The 18231-nt window shown below is 41.7% G+C and overlaps 1 long non-coding RNA gene across 1 annotated transcript; it reads right to left on the bottom strand.

Moving 5' to 3' along the window:
• Positions 1 to 317: 317 nt before the first annotated feature.
• On the bottom strand, positions 318 to 17480 carry LOC131419766 (uncharacterized). The gene is made up of 3 exons (XR_009223337.1): positions 17385 to 17480; positions 17096 to 17170; positions 318 to 628 (listed from the first exon to the last, which is right to left on the bottom strand). It is a non-coding gene; the product is annotated as an uncharacterized LOC131419766 (long non-coding RNA).
• Between the last annotated feature and the right edge of the window lie 751 nt (positions 17481 to 18231).

The following is an 18231-nucleotide window of genomic DNA, read 5'->3' on the forward strand; positions in this document are numbered from 1 at the left end:
TCATAGACTTTGTCATTTAGGCTAGAATGAGATGATGTACAAGATGCAAATCTGCCAAGACACTCAACAACTTTTAATGATTTTTCTGCCTGGATGGTGATTACTAACTAGGAAGAGACTCACTATAATTAATGCCACACTAAAGATCAGATGTTAAAAAAAAATGAGAGGCAGCTTAACACTCCATTTCTCTGAATCAAGCTATCCCCGAATATGAAGTATGCATGTGAGTGTGCATGAACGCAGAGACATTACAGATCAACAATTTCAAAGCAGTCTTTTTCAGATTTTAATATATTTGCAGTAAAAATGTGTCTTAAAAATAGTATACACTCAAACTGGTGACTTTTCTCCCCAAAAAGCTATTTTTAAAGAAAGATTAGTTCCATGGAGGTTGGTGGGAATGTGGTATTTAGCATTTAAACAGTAATATGTGTCTTAGTCTGCTAGGGCTACCATAACAAAATACTGCAGACTAGCTGACTTAAACAATAGAAATGTATTTTTTCACAGTTCTGGAGGCTGGAAGTCTGAGATCAAGGTGTCAGCAGGGTTGGTTTCTCTTGAGGCCTCTTTCCTTGGCTTGCAGATGGCTGCCTTCTCACTGTGTCCTCACATGGCCTTTCCTCTGTGTGCACAAGGAGAGAGTTTGTTCTCTGGTATGTCTTCCTCTTCTTATAAGGACACCAGTCCTATTGGATTAGGGCCCCACCCTTATGACCTCATTTAACTTTAATTACCTCCTCAAAGTCCCTATGTCTAAGTCACACTGGGGATGAGGGCTTCAACACATGAATTTGGAGGGGAGAGGCAGGGGAAGGACACAATTCAGTCCATAACAAGTGGAGAACTGATATTGGTTACTTAAGTAAGGAAAAGCAGAGCTAAAATGCAAATTAGATTCTGCCATCCCAGGAAGGACCTCCTCTCTGGTCTCCGGGAATGTTGGATGACTTCCTGGACAGCCAAGGGCCAGTGCACACATTTCATCAAAGTCCAGCCACAGAGAGGATGGGTCACTGAGACTGCCGAGACTTCACAGGAAGGAACTGATGCGGGCAACAGCATGAGGAGCTAGATCAGAGAATAGAGTTTTTCTGGAAGCAAAGGGTTTATCTTACAGAATAACTTTCAGTCATATCTCCAAGCCACATTAACCTCATTTCCTTCTTGACAGAATTTTGAAGGTGTTTAGAAGCTTGCCATGAACATTGTTTGTCTTGATGTCAGCAAAACATTTTAAGACTCCATGATGTTAACTTTGTGGTGGATGAGAAGACTCAAATATTCATACTCACTAACAGTGTCAAGCTCCAGCCACGTTTCTGGGTGCTACAGACTTTTTTCCTCAGTTCTGTCTTTTTTGAAACTAGTTATCACTGATTTGGATAAAGATGCAAAATACAATTATAAAATTTTCAATAGCAAAAAACTGGAAGAGATAAGTGATATGCTGAATGAAAGGTTCAAGATCCAAAGAGATCTTGACAGGATAGATCATGGGAACAAAGCCAACGCAATTAAATTTGACCATGGTAAATGAGAGGTTCTGCACTGGAGAAAGGCAACTGTGTAAGGAGAGAGTTGAGTAAACCCTACATAACAGAAGAAAAAAAATCTGTTGAAATTGGGAATCATGGAAAGAAAGACAAGCTAAAAGCAGGGCCCTAAACAGAAATCCTCAGACAAGAAAATAGTGCAAGGCATGAACTTATTGGAGCTAGAATCAAAATTCCTAGCATGATGATGCATTTCCCTCATCTATCCCCCACCCCTACCTCTTTAACCTTTGGTGAAGGGGAACATCAATAATCCCATCTGTTTCTATTTGTAGCAAACCAACACCAAGATTAAAGAGGGGTCAGCCTGTCCCTCACTACATATTGCAGAGTGAAACTCAAGGTTTCTGAGCCCGAACATGCTGGATTGTCACACGCTTAGACTTGGGAGGGACCGTGGATATTCAGGTCCTTTCCATATGTTTCAAGTCATCCCTTCTCACTTCTCTGCTTGAATGCCAACTCCGTTCAAACTGGACTGCTTGCGATTGCTCGCGCTTTTTTTGATCTCTCCCATCTCTAGGCCTTTGCTCAAGCTGGTTTCTCTCCCTGGAATGCCCTCCTCCCACCTTCTCTGAAAACCCACCCTCCTTTCAAGATACATTACAAATGCTGCCCTTGGATGCAAATTCATGATCTGTTTCCAGATTTCTCTTCTTACAACTCCAAGTCATTGCCCTCTTTTCTTTTCCATTGTGAACTTTTACAGCTATTAAGTATGCTTCTTTATGACATTCATCGGGTTCTTTCTCGTAGGGGAAGGCTTTATAACAGCGAGACCCAGCTTTCCTCCTGCTGCTCACACAGGAAATGACTGCTTAGCTTCTCTGCCTAGCCTGGCAGTCACCTTCCTTTCTCACCCTGGAAGCTTCTTAGCACAAGAGTGGCAAACCATGGCTCACCCATCAAGGCCTAAAAACATTTGTTTTCTCTTCTGTGAAGTTCTTCTCTCCATCCCAAGCAGAGGTGATCATCATTCCTTTGTAACACACCTTCACCTGGCACATACTGCTATTAAACAAGTTTATAATATTGCTATTGCCATATTCCCTCAGTTGGAAAACTATGTTTTTAAAAACACCAATGATTTATAAATGGGATATAAAATCAAATGCTATATTAACTCTGTACATCAGCTGTAAAATGCATAATGATTCTAAAAGTGATAAAATACTTTAAAATAGGCCTTCTTCAATCAATATGATTGAAGAATACAATAACTGTTGATTTCTATGCCTTATCCAAGAGATTGGCAGGTCCTCAGCCAGCAGCGGGAATCAAGTCTCATTCATCTTATTCCCAATGTTTGCCCAGTGGCTAGTATAAAGTATTGGCTCAAGAAATATTTGTTGAGTGAATGAATGAATTGAACAAATAAGTTTTAGCTGGCCATAAATTTAATATGGTTCAGACTTTGGTCTGGCTGCTATGAAAACTGACATAATATAGGACTGCATCACATTAGGATGTTCAGATGACAGAAAGCACTAATCATAGAAAGATTCAATCACATTTGGAATACAATGTTTAATATTTTAATTATGCTAAATATTTTAAAGGGGACATTGACCATCCAGGATGACCAGGATGGTCTCAGGCCCAGAAATATATAAGACAAGGCTGAAAGAATTGGGTAGAGACAGCCTGCAAAAGAGAAGCAAGTGTAAAACATGATGGCTTTCTTCACACATCTGAAGGACTACCTGTGTAGGTGTAAAAAGGCCTGATGTGTAGAGCTCCAGAGAAGCAAAGACCAGTCTGATGACAGTTCCAGGAGTATATCTGATTCTCTATAGAAAATGCCTTTACAAATCGCTACTATGAAGCGATGGAACAGGTTGTCTTGTGATATAGTGAGCATCCCATCTCAGGACATATCAAAGTAGAAGCTAATGGCTAAGAGTTATTCAGCACTGGATGGAACGGTAGACCAGATGTCCCACTGGGCTTCCTGCAATTTTAAAATTCTCTGATTTTATTAACATTGATTCCTTTTCTGGAGAGGAACCCCATAACCGCAAGCACAACTGAAAAATGACAGGTATTCTAGGGGATGACCTGAAAGTTCCAGCCCCAGCTATATCACAGATGATCAAGGAAAATTGATCTACCCATCCATCCATTCATTTATCCAACCAATTAACATTTAATGAGTGCCAGGCACTGGCCTAAGTCCTAGAGATATAGCAGTGAGCAAAAGAGACACAGTTGCTGTGTTCATGAAATTAGTCTCTAGTGCAGACAATATAAGCACACACATAGAAATTACAACCCATTGTAAATGCTATGAAGAAAGGCATGGGATGCTATAATAGCCAGCTGAGCTAGTTGGAGGGTTCAGAAAATGCTGCCTTGAAGCAAGTCATTTAACTCCTCCCTTCATCCACAATGATTTCTGTTAAACTGAGCAGAAGACTCTGGTCTCACCCTGACTTTGAGTTTAGAGTGTGCAACCTGGGAAACTCATTGTCTTTGTAACCTTGGAGAAGGTCATCTGACCTCTCTAAACCTCAGTTTCCTCATCACCAAAATGGGAAGCACAATAGCCCCTAGGTCATGATGCTGTGAGATCAGGCTCGTGAGCCCAGTGTCCACCATAGAGTAAATCCCCTATAACTGGCAACTAGTGTTATTAAAGTAAATAGGAAATATCCTGAGTGCTTAGAAAGAAAACTTCCACATATTTTCTAGATCTGTTATCTTTACTCTTCTAGTGATCACAGGCTTCTAAAATCCCCAGGGCTATTTGGTGAGGGGGGGATAAGATAGTCAGAGGGTAGGGTGGCATTTTATCTGCATCTCACTTGAGGGCATCAACACTGCTCCCTCTAGGCTACATTTCCTTCCTTAGAGTTAGTTGTCTGCTATAGGATGAAAAACATCTTTCCTTCTTGCTTTCATGTTTCCCCTTTTCTTTCTTCTCTTTAAAAATCAGAGAAGGTTAGACAGGACCCTTCTGGAGAAACTAGACCACCTCTGCCTGGGCCAAGGCAGCCACTAAATGAAAATGCACAGCAGCAGTTCCCTGGCGTTCCAGGAGGAGACCAATCCAGCATAAATAAATAATCCACATTTCAAGCAGGATTATGGATATAAATGAAAGACGAAAAGCACTTCAGGGTACCAATTCGTCACACATATCCACACAAAAGCGCAGCCTTGTTTTTCTCCTCATCAGCAGCCTACCTCACTTTCCACTGCACTTTTTGGCCAAACATGCACAACGGTGAAAAAGATAAAGAAAAAAGTGGGGCAGAAGGAGATAGACAGCTGCCAGACAGGCGATATGAGTGGTTCTAGAAGTGCCAGCCATCACCTCCTTTGCTGTCAGCGCTCTAGATCCCCTGAACTTTGGGGGTCAGATGATCTCCACCAAGGGCTTGACTACCACCTCAGCGAGTGGTGTCACAGAGCAGCCAGCCACAGCCTCGCTGACACCTGTCCCTGCCCGGGTTCTCCTGTTATCTCCCACTTGTCTTGACAGCTAACATAGCTCCTATAGTTGCTGTATCCCATTAGGTCAGAGCAATGAAAATGAATGCCATTTTCTTGATGGCTTATGCAGAATTGCTGTAATTTGAAGCAAGCCTCCTTGGCCTTGTTTCTTCTCCTGTCTCCACCCCCCACCCGTGTCCCCCCTTTGCCTGGCTGCTCTCCCCTCCCCAACCCTTCCCACCCCCCGTCTCTGTCTGTCTTTCTTCTCCCTTTTCATACTGAATATATTGGGGCCCTGGCGGGCTGCCATTCTAACTGCACATTAGAAATGGTAGAGTTTTCCTCTATCTGATTCTATAAAATGAGTTCACCAGAAGGTGCAGACCCAGCACATTCGTGGTTTTTCCTATAAATTACTTTAACACTGTGTCCAATCATATATATAATTTCAGATTTTCAATTTCAACTCACTGCTGTGTCAGCACAGACTCCACTGATATGTCTAACGTATTTAGCTTAAAATGAAACGGATGGCATTTCATTACCAGGAAGATAATATTTTTGAATATGTTTCCTGCATGGCAGGATCCATCATTATTCTGCCATTTTATGTTCAGTGTGTGTAATAGCTTTTTAATGCTTTGACGTATTTTATTTATATGTGTAATATTTTTATAATACCATAGGACAGTTTAACTCATTGGACACATTAGAAAATCTTAATTGAATGCTTTTAAATATTAACAAGAAGGGAAAGGCTGAACAAATTGCCAATATTTTTATTTAAAATTTTGTCAGGAGTAGCAAAAAAGACACAAAAATTGTTCAACTCTTGTTCTTTTCCTTTATCTATTCTCCCCAACCTTCTCCCGCCCCCCATCCCCAGTCAGTAGTCTCCCCATAAATATACACACTTTGGAGAGGAAGTAAAAAGATAAAGAAAAATCCTCTAGTCCCCTGAGACTTAGAAGCTGTCAAGGTGAAAGCAAAGAACACGAGAAATATTGAGCAAGCCCCAGTGTGACTGACAGGAGCATTCTCATTGGTGGAAGCTTCTGACAGCGCTGAAATCTTTAATACCAGGTTCCCGGCTCTTTGACCAAAGTCATGGAATGTTTAAAAGGAGACTTTGTCTCAAAAGCTCTCTTTGCAAAGAAAATGCAAAGGAAAGTGTTGCGCCTTAAAAACTTGCAGGTAGCCAACTTTGCTAAAGGCACTTCAAATTAACAGGTAAGTGCTAGCAAGAGCACTTTCTTCTGGTTCTTTCCCCTCTTCTAACAAAGCCTACCACACTCCTCCAAACGAAAGATCTGGGAGTCAACATGGGAAAAGAGCTTTGCCTTCCTGGCTTCAAGTCAAAGCAGCTCTGTCAATGGCCCACGGGCCCTGTACTCTGCTGAGAGCCCCTAGTTTGGGCTCGCTCACAAGGGAAGGATGTGAGAATTGACATTTTCTTTGTAGGAGAAGCTCTGCCTTTCCTGTATGCATGTATGTATGTTTCCCCCAGCTTTATTGAGGCATAATTCACAAATAAAGCCGTGTATCTTTAAAGCACGTTAAAGAGCACAATATGCCTTTCCTGTTTTTAAAGTGCAGCCCCCATTTCTCTAACTGCTGCTCTCCTAGGGAAGCAAACAGACATGGATTCTAATTCGAGGCCACCTCTGATCACCTAGGGGGCCCTGAGCAAGTGACTGCGGTCCCCTGAGCCTCAGAGCATTATCTGTAAGACAGAGCCACTGGTTCCTCCCTTGGATGTCGCTGTGAGAACCAGACATCGTACACGTGGCACCGAACACAATCCACGGCTTACAGAATGATGACAATCATTTTTGTTATAATTAACAACTTGCTTTGTTGGTAAAAATGGGCCAATCTTTTCCCTTCTCTCTCCTTCAAATTCCCCAATCTAAAACAGGAGACTCCTATCTGCATGCTGATAAAAGAGCCTCCCTCCTATAATTAAAAGTTGGCATAAAAGCACAAACAACTACAGTATTTCCTTTATTCCAACAAAGCTCCTTTTGTAGAGAAACTCTCCAAGATCTGCCTGAGGATACTTTAAGGAGGTTCTTCTGGCTTGCTAGCTTCGTTTTGTTTTTTGTTTTTGTTTTTCCTGTGTTTATTTATCTCCTTGTTCTTAAAAGAACAGAAAATTACAGCACAAAACTCCTTCAAAGAGAACCTGCCGCTGATGATTCCTTGGATCAATTTACATACTTGAAAGTTCTTGTAACTATTCCAGCTCTCAAAGAGGTGGGGAAATTATCACTACAATGGCAGTCATATTACAATATATAAATGTACCAAATTAACAGGTACACCTTAAATTCACACAATGTTATAGGTCAAATATATTTCAATTAAAAAAAAGAGTTGGCAGCCATAAAAAGAGATGAAATCGTGCCATTTACAACAACATGGATGGACCTTGAGGGTATTATGCTAAGCAAAATAAGTCAGACAGAGAAAGTCAAATACCATATGATCTCACTCACATATGGAAGATAAACAAACACATGGATAAGGAAAACAGATTAGTAGTTACCAGAGGGGAAGGGGGTGGGGGGACGATGAAAGAGGTAAAGGGGTACATATGTGTGGTGATGGATAAAAAACAGACTTTTGGTGATAAATACAATGCAGTCTATAAAGAAGCTGAAATATAATGATGTACACCTGAAATTTACACATGGTTATAAGACAATATAACCTCACTAAAATAATTTTTCAAAAAAAGAGTTGGAAAAACACTCTAAGAAAGGGATGAGCAAACTTTTCTGTAAAGGTAAATATTTTTGGCTTTGCTGACTCAATTCTGCCCTTATTGGGCAAAAACAGATATAGAAAACATGGAATTAATGAGTATGACTGTGTTCTAATAAAACTTTGTTCACACAAACAAGCAGTTGGCTACAGGCCTTAGCTTGCAGCCTGACCTCTGATCTAAGACATTAACATATCTTAATTTTTGCATTTCTCAAGGACCAAAAGTCCCAAAGCGTAGAATCACAAAATCAAACACAGAGAAAAGGAAATGTCAACAATATAACCCTTCAGGTCGGGCAAGGGATTTTAAGTTTTGAATTCTTGGGTTCTATATCATCTATTATTCTAATATTTGTTTTGATAGTCACAATTTTATAGAAATTTGCCAAGAGGTAGTTTCCATTTTCACCCCAAGCCTCTATTATAGATAGTTCAAAATTAACCTAATTTACGGATATGTTGGACAACTTTGTTCAAGACAAAAATAGCATAAATCATTCATTCATTCAACTCCACTGAACAACCACATGAGCTAGACACTGGTAAAAAGCAGAGGGTAAACAAATAAAATCTACCTCTATTCATTTAAGTTTTAGTAGAGGGAGACAGACACTATATCCTTAAACAAGTCAATAAAAAGATAAATTGATCTACTAGTAAGTACTTATGACAATCAAAAAAGTCGGTGTGACATAAAGGAATGGGTCTATAGACAAGGGGGAGTCCTGAGAGTGTGGCCTTTTTGAGAAGGGGGCATAATTTGAGATGTGGAAGGACAAAAGTGACTATGCCCAGCCCTTTGAAAAGCTAGGAATAATTATGCAAAAGTCACGAGGCAAAATAAAAGAGCTTAGAGAGGAGAAGGAAAAGCAAGAAAGCTGGTGTGGCTGGAGTATAGGAAATGACAGAGTCACATGGACAGTTACATTTGCAAAATTATAAAGACTAGATTTTGTCCTCATCAATAGAAAAGTGTTTGCACTGGTTAATTCCCAGTTATAATATTTGTCGACAACTTTGAAGAAATTATCTTGAAGTGACCCCAAGAGCCTACTAGAGAACAAAAATCAGAATTTCCTAATTACTCTATTACAGGCCTCCTGAACCCCATTTCTAAATTCCTACTGTCTAAATTCCTGCTGTCCTAAAAGGAGGTGGAGAAATTGAGAGAGGCGTGTGCAGATCGGCACTGCCTTATTTCGAGTTGCTCTTTCAGGACCCAAAGCAGAAGCTATTTGATAATATTCCTCTTCAAAGTTATATGGCACTTTTCATCTTAAGAATACCAGAGCACTCCATTGCAATTAAATCATTAATCCTCATAACAACCCCATCAAGAAAGTATCTGCTTTATTATCAGTGAGAACACTTGGCATTTACATGCTCGTCTTGAGGATGCTATTCAATCATATGCAGTTAATTAACACATACAACACATTCAGGAGACAGGTCAGCATTCTGGTCCCCAGTTAGAGATAAAGAAACTGTGATCCCAAAAGGATGAGGCATTTCTAGCCTATTTATCCAAATGAGAGCAGTATCAGAAATTACTTGATGCCTTGATCTTGTTAAGAATCACTTTTCATGCATTGAGCTCTCAAACATTTAAGTACCTATCAGTATATAACTGTTTATAAAATCATCAACTAGATGGGCACCAACCTGAGGATAGGAACCCAGCTTTTTTTAATATCCTTCATAATAAAGTCCTTATAGCAATATGATGTTTTCACACACATTTCTCATTTGACCTTCATTATGACCTTACGAGTCAGACTGGATGTTGATGCCACCATTTTACAACTGAGGAAACGGAGGCTCAAAGAGATTTCAAGATTTGCCCATCATTATATGGTTAGTAAATATAGAAGGCAGACTTTGAACCCAGGAATTTTGACTTTAGGTATAGTGTTCTTTCCTCTGTACCAGTGTTTCTCTTCTAACTTCTTAGATTTTTGTTGTAAGATAATTTGTCCTTGACCTCCATCCAAGCATTTTGTTTTCCCACACCCAAGATGGTGCTGATTTTATTTTTATGACACATACAAAGTTGTTCCAACGTATGGACTTTGAGAGAAGGGTTATAATAAGAGTTTCCTTCAGTTGATAATGAAATCTACCATAAACAAAGAAAAAAAGCTGCACTACTTTTGCCTTTGATTTGCCATGTTGTATTTTGGTATATCCAGTCAGGAAAATAGAAACCATTCTAGGTATTTCAAACAGAGGGAATTTAATTCAGGAAGTTGATTTTAAAAGTGCTGAAAGGCTACAAGAGCAGAGGGAGGAGGGGGCTGGATTTGCAAAAAGGAAGAGGGGTGAGGTCCAGATGCCACTAATGGTGCTGAGTTGAATGAAGCCCACAAGCTGAGACTGTTGCTACTGTTGGGGAGACCACTGTAAGATCCAAGGAAGAGGCAACTCCTCAGCTAAGGATGGAAACACTGAAACATTGCTGCTGTGCCTGGAACTGAGAATCACCACACCCCAGCAATCACCACACTGCATAAGCCTGAAGACACAAGCCTCTTTCTTCTTCCCATCTGTTGATCCCTTACCGCTGCCTCCTATTGGCAGATGTCAACAGGAAGCCAGCTGGCAAGGGAGCCTGGGAAATGTAGTTTGCAGACTCCCTGCTCCAGGAGGGCACAGTACAGATGGGTGGGTATAGTCTGGAAGACAGAAGGGAAATAAATAGCCTGTTCCACATTATGAAGGCTTACTTAGGCAGATCAAGCAGTGTGTGCTAGAGATGGTACTCCAACCCAGTCAGTGTTCTACACTTCAGTGACAGAGGAGGCATTATGAAGGCTACTCCCACAATCTCCCAAAAAGATGGAAAGTAAAATACTCCCCCCGGAAAACCAACATGCTAAACTGAAAATGTTGGGGTTCTTTGTACTTTAAAGTCCCTAAGGGAGGATAAGGAGCCTACCCAAGAAAGAAAACAGTTTTCATTAACACAAAAATATGTCATGTGAGTCCCTGAAGGGAATAGGATCTCTGCTTTACTGGGAGTGAGCGGTGACAGTGGGAAGGGAGAAAGAACAAGAAAACAAGACACATAAGATGTTGGCAAAAGAGTTGTGAGGGATAAGGTGGGAGGAGGAAAAGTGCGCAGCAAGAAGCTCAAGAGGTAGAGAGAAACCAGGATGTATTTTCCGAGTGGAATAAACAAAGAAAAAATTTCAGGAAGAATCTATTACGAAGGACAGAGAAGGGAAGGAAGGGAGACCCAAAATGGGCTCTCAGAGTCTGCACAGGTGGACAGTCAGCCAGAAAAGCTTACAAGAAAGCTTCAAGCATAAATCTAACAAATGTCCATTAAGATCCGAAGGACAAAGCTCAGGTGAATGACAACCAAGTGCAATCTGCTGCCTCAGTTGCTCAAAGATGATTAGCCTCTGAAGGAATGAAGACACCAAGGCTCTAAGAGAGACTCTGAAGCAAGCAAAATTCTTATTTATGGCCACTGCTGCCTGATTACTCTCCACCCCACCCTCCAGACTGACACCATGAATTAGATAATTGTCTTTCCAATATCTAGTTCTTCTTATTTATTATATACGTAGATGGTAATTAAAGCACTCACCCTTCTAAGTACCTTGGCATAGTATGGGTTTCCCAGAACTCCAAATTGGTTAATTTTCTAAAACCAAAGAGTGGAAGTACCTTGAAGTCGTCTGGTTTCTTCCATTTGGCAGCTTTAAAGATTCCTCCCCACTCCTAACTAGGAACCCTGACATATATACAGGCATACATAATGAATGAATGAATGAATGAATGAATGAATGAATAAAATAAACACCTCAAGTTCTCTCTTCCATCAGCACTCCCTTCATTTCCTTAGATCTCAGACACCTACAAAGGTTACAAAGTTGGAGATCAAGCTCTCTTCACTGAATTCCAGGGAAATTCCCAATAGGACCTCCTTATATGGCTATAGAAATCAATCTAGAAAAGCCCCAGGGAGTAAGTGAAGACATAACTGAAAAAACCTACATTTCTGCTCACCTCTCCACCAAGCATTTTCCTTTCTCTTGTTCACTTCTCAAATCTGTATTTGGACATCCATATACCCCCTGTGCAGCCCACATTGTTAAGGGTGTAAGGCTTAGGCTAAAACCAATCATCCTAATCCCTGGCTGCAATTAATGATTCAGATATGGACACATTCCCAAATCAAGCCAAAGATGCAAGAGGAGAGGTGTGCTTCTTGCTTTGGAGACAGAAGCTCCTCTGCTCTTCTTAAGAGAGCTCCTGGAGAAGGAAAAAGAAGAATGAAACTTCTGCGAGCATGAGGAAGAGACAGTTCTAGAATGACATTGGTGCTGTAGAAGACAAGCACAAGAGACTGAGAAAGGATCTTTAAGGATATCTTTGGTCTACTAAATCAAACCAGACATGAGCCCAATCAAGCTAGATGGACGTGTTATATAAGAACCAAAAAAAAAATTGTGCTTTATTGCTCAAGTCCAATGGAGTTGGGTTTTCTGATGGAAGCAATGGAAAACCACTTTAACAGATACAAATACCTATGCCACACCCTATTGTGGTTAAACATATATGTGCATCCTTCTCCCTCAAGAGGCCATGAGTTCCATGGTCTCCAATGAACTTCCACCATGCAAAGGAAAGCCCTGATATCACCTTCATACCCCTAGTCTCTTGCCCACATTAAGTTCTCAAAAAACGGCTATTGAGTGTAATTGAATTGAGGCAAGTGGCCATACCAGTTGCTTTGAGGAATTTCTGAAGCAATGCAGTGACATCTCAGCTTCTTCACACATAGTCCCTACCTGCCCTTCCTCCTGTGTCTGTGTCAGCACTCCTGTCTCCCACTTGCCCAAGTCAATGACACATGCCTCTGGCCCACACTTCAAATCCACACTGCCACTGAAGGCCAATCCCTTCTAAATCCCCAAAACCAAGGTCCGCCCCCCCCCCCATATCTCCCTCCCCACTGTTAACACCTTGTTCCCACCATTCTCATCACTGTTTTGGATGACTGAAACTGTCTTCAAAACTGGTCACCTGACTCACGTCTGGCCTCTCTTTCTGTATTCTCCAAACTGCAACCAGAGTGATTACTGTAAAATGCAAATCTGGTCGTGTTGCTCCCATGATTGGAAGCCTTTGTTGGCTTCCCACTGCTTTCAGGTTAAAATCCAAATTCCTAATTATTACAAGCAGCCCTCGGAGATCTGGCCCTTGTCTCATTTTTCCAGCCTAATTTTTCTCTACCCTAGCCCTCACCACATATTACAACAATACTGCTGAACTACCACCCGCACCTCCAAAACAATGAGCCCTCCGCTTGGGGCCTTCACATATGCTAACCCCTCTACCTGGAGCAAATGTCTTCCAATTCTTCATCTGCATCAATCCTTCTTCCCCTTCAGGACCCAGTTCAGCCATCACCTCCTCCAAGAAACCTCCCGTTCTTCCCCTGCCACCCAGTCTGTGACCAGCCCCTTTTCTATAACTCAAAAACAACCCAAATTTGCCTCTCTCATAGCATTTGTCACACTGCATTATCTTCTACTCTTTATATATCTCTTCTGCCAGGCTTTCAACCAACTTTAAGTAGCCAAGTTCAGTCAGGAACCATGTCATATTCACCAAGGAATGCCCAGAGCCATGCTTAGGACACAGTAGGTGCTCAGTAAACTCTTTGAAAATGAATCAATGAATTAGTGAATGAAGAAAATATTAGACAGTCAAAAACATCCTACTTCCAGCTTCGTTTTTTCACTTTAAGATCTGACCAAAATGTATTCGTTCCCAAGTTATGTTATTTTTAAAAACTAATTCATTCTAAGTTCCACAAAATACTCCCTAAAGCCAACAGAAGTCATTGTCAACTCTTTTGTGGCCTGACTTCACACTTCACTAGTATACTTTCATCATTCTGCTATATGTGAGTGTCTGCATGAATCTAATTAAAGATGAACTTCCAGATTGCGTGGTTGGCTGGCCATTACATAGAAAACACTGAATATGAGTACATCCAAAAGTAAGTCCTATTGCAGCTTCCTTTTTTTCTAATTGAGTAGGCAAAGAGGAGAAGATTCCTAACCAAAGAGGAGGGGTGAAACATTTTAGTTCTTATCCTCCCAGCAGAATATCCTGCACACTGATAGAAGGAGAGGAGGCATTGTTTCAGCTGTCCACAGGTCTCCATGGAGCCTGGGGAGAAACAGCTCCTCACCAGCAGATCTAAGGGGCAATAGCAGCACCTGGGGCCTCAGGCTGCACTGGAGGGATGGCCACCGCAGGTTCTAATACCAGGACAATAAGGGCAGTCCTCCTCCTTAACAAGAACAGCCTGGTATTCAGGAGCCAGGTTGCCCAGGCACAAGTGAACGCATCCCACACACACCCCCATCCAATCCCTTAAAAATATTTATCTTAGAATCCATTACAGTCTTGCTATTTAATCTTAGCACGGTGCTCAGGTTGCCAGACAAAATACTAGACTCTCAGTTAAAATTGAATTTCAGGTGAACAAATATTTTTAGTGTAAGTATTTCAGTTGAATAGTGAACATTTTTAATATAAATATGACCCATACAATATTTGGGACATACTTATACTAAAAAATTATTCACTGCTTATCCGAAATTCAAATTTAATGGAGAGTCTTGTATTTTTATTTCCTAAAGCTGCCAATGCCGTATGGCATCAAAATTCAAAGTGTTGCATTTAATCAGCCCACTTTTCATTTAAGGTCTAGAAGTTTCAGCTAATTCAGCTTTAGTTCCTAGACAGTCTAGGAACTAAAGAAAAGTGTTTTGATATAAAGCAACAATCTCAAAAGGGGATTATCCTAGGGACACTTACCAATACAATGACTCAATCAGGGCATATAGTATGGATTTATTTTCCCTTTGTTGATCTGTCTGCTTCAATGAAAGAGTTTGAACCACAGTGGGGTTTGTTTGGTTTTTTTTTCCTTTCATTTGAGATTTGTGTGCAAGTGTCATACAACTTGAATTACCACCTTTCCCCAAGGGACAAATATTAAAGACACCAGCAGTCCCCCAGAAGTTCATTCGTCTCTCTCAAAATCATCAAAAGCTGTCCCAGCTCTTCTCGAGAGTTCATCCTCTCATTTCTCCTGATCCCATCTGGATCCAGAGATGGATGAGGAACTGAACAAGGAAGCAAAGAAGTGGGTTGTGTGAGCAAAAAGACACCATGGAAATTCTCCTGGGGCTCCTCAAAAGAAAACGAGTCCAACCTTCTGCATTAGTTAACTTGACTCATTTGCTGTTCATGGTGAGGAAACTGAATTACAGCAGCCTATAAGAGCTAAATAGTAATGTTTTTTTTTGGCTCATTGCTCTGTGGCGAAATTTTCCCTGCAGTAACTGATGCCATCCCCAGCACCCTAAATAGCAAAAGGTGTGCCCCATTCTCTCCACTGGTGCATTCACAGGCTATTGGGTAAGGTGTCTCTATTGGAGGTTTTCAGGTAAGTACCCTGTCATTTGCCTTTCATTGTGTACCATCTAAAAAAAAAAAAAGTCTGAATTCAAAACTTACTTCCAAGTCATAAAGTATGGTTCTTTAAGTCTCTTTTCTAAAGCAGAGACATCCTCTTCCCTCTTCTTGATGTGTCATCAGCAGCTTTAAAACCAATCCCCTTGTGTCTGTCACAGTGACTCAGAAAACTAGGCCAGTGATGATTCTGTCATTTAGTGGTTCTGTGGCATATGTGCCCTACCATCTTTCATTTCTATGCTTCAAAATACTAAGTGGGCTACACTGAGACACCTTTTTATCACAAAGTACTCCGTGTAATGGTTTTGGAACACTGGGAGGGAAATGGAGATGCAGGGATGGGGGACTTTTTGCATAATTGCTGTTTGTTTCTGTGGCAAGTCACTAGTTGGGAAAACATGTATTTGAGGGACATTTAAGGTTTGGCATTTTAATTCTTGACTTCAGTCCTTGGAACTGCCATTTGCGTGGTGACATTTGAAACTTGACCATCCTAGACCGTCTGGTTGCCAGACAGCAGCCATTTTGGCAAGAAGTAACTCCAGAGGGAAGGGAAAAGGCTGTCTTCTAAAAGGAATGAATAAATGTCTGCTCAGGCCCCTCTATCAGCCCAAACAAGCAGCTGCATTCAAAAGGTTTCTCCTATCTTGTAGAGCCAGAAAAGGTGAGCTGTTCCAGGGAAGGCCAGAGAAAAATGTACCAGAACTTGTGCAGAAAAAACCACTTATTTGTTAAAAAAGAATGATAGAGCTCAATTGTAGGACAAGAATGGTACTTTCTCTCCACCATGATTCCATTTCCTTTTCAGCAGGTCTGAGTGCAGAGCACACACAGAATCTGTAAGGTCTGCCCAGACTGCGGTTATTGTGCATGCTCACCACTGACATGAGTCCCCTCCCATCGAGACCACTATGTTTTCCTAGTATGTCATGTCCCTATTCTCTTTAGATTGTGACAAGCCTTGATGTAAGGAAGGAAGTTAATTCAAACTCTTTTCTTTAATTTCATCCTTGTCTCTTATCCTCGTGCCTATGTTGTCTTCCTCACATACCTGTTTACTTTCTTGACTCAAAAAAATGATTTATAGAGGCCAGATAGAGTCAGAGAAGACAAGTGGGTGGTGAGATGGGGTAGGAACCGCCTGAAGAAAGTCTACAGAGGTCCTCGAGCATGGATTTTGACTCCCTACATTTGATGAAATTAAAACACTCTAAGAACAGACAGACCACTTCTCCCTCCTAAAATAAAATAACAATAATAATAACAGCAAATAGAAAGTTTACACTGTTCCAAGCACTTCACATATGTTAACTCATTCAACCCTCACACACTCTATGAAGTAGATACTGACATCATCCCTTTTAGCAGATGAGGAGACAGGCCCAGAGAGGGTAAATAATTTGCTCAGCATGACATAGCATGTAAGTTGCAGAAGAACCAGGACTTGAACCTGGCAGCCTAGCTCTGCTCTCTCTAAGCTGCCTCCTATGGGTTAGAAGTGTTCATTTCTTTCTGCATTGTCCTCCCACTCTGTTACACCCCATATTTCTTTTCTCTTGGGGCTGAAATATGGAGAGACAGATTTGCTGTTTCACAGATTGCACTGAATGTTTCAGGGTCCAGAAACAAGGCCTGTAACAACAGAAGACAGGAAACGTGCCAGCTTTAAGTCACACATCAAGGTCATTTCCTAATGTACCTGTATCAGCTGCTCAGGTTTCAATCAGAGAAGCAGTAGAAAGTGTGAAAAAGATTGACCCCTGACTGACTGCTAGAAGTAGGTTGGGGTGGGTGTACATACACTTTGTTACAGGGATGTGACTTACCCAATTGTGGGGGCTGGTTAAGCAGTCTCTTCAAGGCCTTTGTCCTCCAGAATAAAGTGTGGTCTGCAGGAAAGGCTGTTGGCAAGCGAAGAGAGAAAGTGGGGGAGATAAAAGTAAGCTGGAACCCCAGAAGGATGATATAAAGTCCTTGTAAGGTCTCACTGACTGGGACCTTGTTGGGATGAGTGTCCTGCAGAAGTTGGAAATACGGAGCGGGGACGGAGAGGGGTGCGGGGGAGGGGGGGGGCGGGGGGGGGGGGCTGCCCTGTCACGAGCTAAACACACATACTTGGCTGAGGAGCTGGAGGAGTATCTCGCAGAAGGTGAGCAGATGCAAGCCCAGCCACTGCCTCCCGCCAACATGGTGAGCCAGCTGTGACGCTGCATGTGAGCTGCAACGTGGCTGCTGCCTTACTTCGGCCCTCCCAGTCTCTGTCTGTCATGGCGGCTGCGTCCAGACGTATGCAGGAAAGGAGTTCTGGGAAATGTGGTTCAGCCCGAGGAAATCAACACATCACAGTCACCACGTGAACTAACTGAAACAGTTGCACTACCAAGTCTATGTCATTTTCTCCTTATTTAACTAGCTTTTTTCGTTGTTAGTGCCATTAAGTCAATTCTGACTCCTAGGGACCCTGTGTCCAGCAGATCAGACCCTGCCTGGTCTTTTTGCACCATCCTTTCACCTTCCCGTGCTGTATCAGATAATGCTCCACTGCTATTCATAAGGTTTTCAGGGCCAAGTTCTTCAGAGTTGGGTGGCCAGGTCCTTCTTCCTAGTCTGTCTTAATCTACAAGCTCTACTGAAACCTATCCACCATGGTTGACTCTGCTGGTCTTTGAAATACCGGTAGCACAGCTTTCAGCATCACAGCAACATGCAGCTGCCACAGTACGGCAACCCACAGACCAGTGGTGTGGCTCCCTGACAAGGAAACGAACTCAGGTTGCCTTAGTGCCGTGAATCTTAACCACTACACTGCCAGAGCAGAAAAGTAGAATGGGTAAGACACGGACTCTGGAGCCAAACAGATCTGAGTTCAAATCCTAGCCCCAGTTACTTGCCATGTGACTCCTATAGAATTTAATTTCCATATTTGTAAAATAGGGGTAATAATAAAGCTATCTTCATTGAA

Source organism: Diceros bicornis, chromosome 22 (assembly GCF_020826845.1).
Source record: "Diceros bicornis minor isolate mBicDic1 chromosome 22, mDicBic1.mat.cur, whole genome shotgun sequence".
NCBI lineage: Eukaryota > Metazoa > Chordata > Mammalia > Perissodactyla > Rhinocerotidae > Diceros > Diceros bicornis.